Source organism: Lipotes vexillifer, unplaced genomic scaffold (assembly GCF_000442215.2).
Source record: "Lipotes vexillifer unplaced genomic scaffold, Lipotes_vexillifer_v1.1 scaffold533, whole genome shotgun sequence".
NCBI classification, from domain to species: domain Eukaryota; kingdom Metazoa; phylum Chordata; class Mammalia; order Artiodactyla; family Lipotidae; genus Lipotes; species Lipotes vexillifer.
This window is the reverse complement of record NW_006773553.1, coordinates 1132481-1136240: the sequence shown is the minus strand read 5'-3', so window position 1 is coordinate 1136240 and position 3760 is coordinate 1132481.

Below are 3760 nucleotides of genomic sequence, written 5' to 3'. Positions count from 1 at the left end.
CCTCCCTGGAAAACACCACGTTCCTCGCCCAGGCCGCTGCTCCTGCCTCCCTTTGAGGGCGGGGTCTGGCTGGGGTGCTTCCACAGCATCGTGGGGCAGTGCGGCGGCCACGGCACTCTGAAGGAGGCCCCCTCCCGCTGCTGTACCCGGGCTGCTCCGGGGCCTCTCTGGATCCCCGCCCACCTGGCCCCACGAGCAGGCTGTGACACCACCCTGGCCTCGGTGTCCACATGGCTCTCTTCAGCCTGTGGAGCTGAGCTGCATGCAAAGCTGTGGCCGCCTCAGGCCTCTGGCTTTCTGCGCCCGCCCTCGTCGGGTTTCTTGGCACCAACCACCGACCACAATCCTCGGAGGCCCCCCTTCCCTGAGAGCCTCACCCCCTCCAGGTGGCCATGTCTGTAAGCTCCCCGCCCTCAACCGCAGCTGCCCAGCATGTGGCCACTGGTGGACACCAACCCAAGCTGGTCATTCGTGTCCCCCTCCCCCCCGAGAGACGTGAGCTGCGGCCAGAGGACAAAGTGCCCATCAGAGCTGGCCAGGTGCATGGTGAGTGAGAGTAAGAGGCCCTGGGGCAGATGGACAGACACAAGCAGAGATGGGAATCTGATCCAGCAATAAAGGTGAAAAGATGGACAGACTGACACAGAGGCTGCCTTCTCCTCGCTGGCTTCCTGGCCCCTCCTGTCCCGACCCCAGGCCCCGGGAGTGTCCGGACTTCGCACATTAAATTCTCTTTTCCTTAAACTAACCCCAGGAGGTGTCTGTTGCTAATGGTCCAAAGGGATTTGCCTGAGATGCTAAGGGGGGTCTGTGGGGTGGGTCAGTCGTGGGCGGACCTGGGCTACTGTTCGTGGCCGCACAGAGCCATGGCCCTGGGCAGCCTGGCCTCACTCCATCGTTGCCAGCCGTCTTAGTGAGAGCATCGGAAGGGCTGGGCCCTGCAGGAGGGCATGCGCCCCTGGAAACTCCCCGATTCTGCCTCCGGACCCCCTGGAAACTCAGTTCTCCTCTGACTTTCCACCCCGTTCCCACCTCCCTGCTGGCTTCACCTTCTGCCTTGGCCCCTGCGTCCCCACACCAGGCCTGCCTGCCCCGCCGCTCCCTGATGCTGGGCAGCCCCGCATTCTGCCTTTCATTCCACTGAGCGCGACTGGGGACACTCCCGACGCTGGGCGAAACAGGGTGGGCCTCGCCATCCTGCACCTGGTCTCCAAGACTGCCCACCTCCCCTCCCCTTGCTGTGCAGCTTATGCAAATGTGCATCTCCTGTTTCTGGAGTGTCCATGACCCATGGTCCCAGGGCCTTTAACTTTCACAGGGCCTTTCCTCCTGCCCCCACCTCCACCCACCCTCCCCCTTCTCCTCTGGTGCCTTCCTGCCTCCCAGACTCTGCTCCATCTCCTTAGGGTGACTGACTCAACTCCCGAGGACATTTCCAGTCCTCCAGCTCCCCGTCCTCTGAAACAATTTTTTCTGAGATTTCACATAACTTGACCCCAACTTGTCTTTGGGGAAATTTTAACGTGCTGAATTTAGCAGATGTTACCTGAAAGTGTTTGTGCTTTTTTTTTTTAAAGAAAAGTGCTGTACTTTGGGAAACGATGCTTAACTCTGATTTCAAAACTTTGGCTGACTTCTCATCACTCCCACCCCACCAGGGTCTGGCCCCTGTGACAGGTCAAGCCTGCTTTCCATCAGGCCCAACAATCACCGAGTGATGTGGAATGGTTGTGTTTGTTACACACACAAGGGCAGGACTTGCATCCTTTGGCAACTAACTTCACCTTCCAAGCCTTTGACCTCCCACCTGTAAGAGATGGGTAACTCTTCCCTCCTACATTTGTTTAAGATCATTCATTTAGTCCACATACGTGTAATGAGTAGTCACTACACACTGTGAATAAAACTGATCTCCTTACGTCTGTTTCAGACCTGAATCAGACAATTATACAAATCTTTAATTACAAACCATGACAAGTTTGTAGGTGTAGGGGACTGTGACAGCATACATGCAGGGACCTGTGCTGGCCAGGGGAGACCCCGCTGAGACCTGGAGGATGAGCAGGAAAGAAGGAAAAGGGGTCTGCGTGGTGAGGGTCCTGAGGTGGGAGAGGAGGAGACAGGTTCCACTGTGGCTGAAGCAATGCGAGGCTGGAGAGGCCTGCAGGAGTGTGGCGGTTATCCTAGGATCCCCAGGAAGCTCCTGGGGCTTACTAAGGGCAGTGACGTGCGTGATCAGACTTTAATTTTAAGAAGCTCATTCTGGCTTGTAGTACCAAGAACAGCAAGAGTCGTGAGGTGAGAGGTGACGGGAGTGGAGGTAAGATGTGGATTTTAGAGACCTCTAGGAACTTAGTTTACATGAAGGACCGATTCTCCGCAGTTTTCAGGTAAGAAAATGGAAGCAGGTTAGAAAGGTCAAGTTACATGCCCACGTGGATACATCTAGTACATGGCAGAGGCAGGAGGACAGGCCTCCAGAGCCCATTTTCTTAATCACGACTCAACTGTGCCCAGGCACACTGTGGATCATTGTCACAGTTCACACAGTTTCTCACAGCTGTTCGGGGTCGGGGCCAAAACCCCAACACTCCTTCCCAAGGGGGTTTTATCAGTAATTCACCACCCAGCCCGGGTTGCTGTTGACTTGCCTGACAATAGTGTTGTGGTGGGCGGGGAAAGCAGCAGAGAACCTTACACCTCCTCACAGAGAAACAGATTCTGAATTGTCCTGCGAAACAAGACCTTGGGGTCAACTGGACCTGGAAAATAGAGCGCCTATTGGCCGTGAATTAATAAGAGAAACCCCACCCTTTACTGAGTGCTCACTCCGAGCTAGAGCACGTTCATGATCAAATTACAGGTCAGCTCTGAGAGCCATTAGAGAAGGGAGCCCTAATGCCCTGATTTCCCAGACAGGGAAACTGAGGCCCGGGAAGGGAGCTGCTGACAAGGGACAGACATGGACCCGGGCATCCACATTCCAAGCCAAAAGCCTTCACCAAGAGGAAGTCTAGGTCTAAGGAACAGGAACAAGTTAGCAGCATTGAGAGGTCGGACAGAGGGTCAGTAATGCCCTCCTGAGGAAGCATCTATCGCTGGGCCGGGTACCTCTCTCTGGCCCGGAGGCCGGGGGTGGGACCTCAAAGGTCTCTTGGGGGCATGCGCCCGGAGGGAAGGCTTCCTCAGCTTCTCTCCCCACAAGGCCTGAAGGCCCCGGATCGGCGTGCGGCCGGGAGGGGCTGCCAGGGGACCTCCCCCCGGGGGGGGGGGGGCGGCCGGCGGACTCCTCCGGGAAAAGGTCAAGTCCTCCTGCAGCCTCTCGGCCACGGGCTCTCAGAGTTGCCGGCACTGTCCGCCGCCTGCGCCTCCTCGCTGAGCCCGGTTGCTAGGGGAACCAAGCGCCGCGCTCCTTCGCTAGGGGGAAGTCAGGGAGTAGACATCCTGGGTTAAAGTTGACGACTACGTGATCACATTTCTGGGCGGGGAAAGCCTCCCAGAACCAACTAGCCGTAGGGAAAACAAATGCTTGTCCAATCAGCACTTTCTATGGGAGAGGAACTTACTGGCTCCGCTCTGCCCCCGCCCCCCTTCTTGAGTGACTGACTCGACTCTTGTCCAATAATATTAAGGACTCCCTGGATTGACCAATACATAAATGAATCAAAATACACAGACTCGCGTTGGGAGGCGGGCCAGGGGAGGTGACGGAGATTCCTGTGACCTAGGTCACCGCCCCGCCCAATCGGACGCCGCGGGA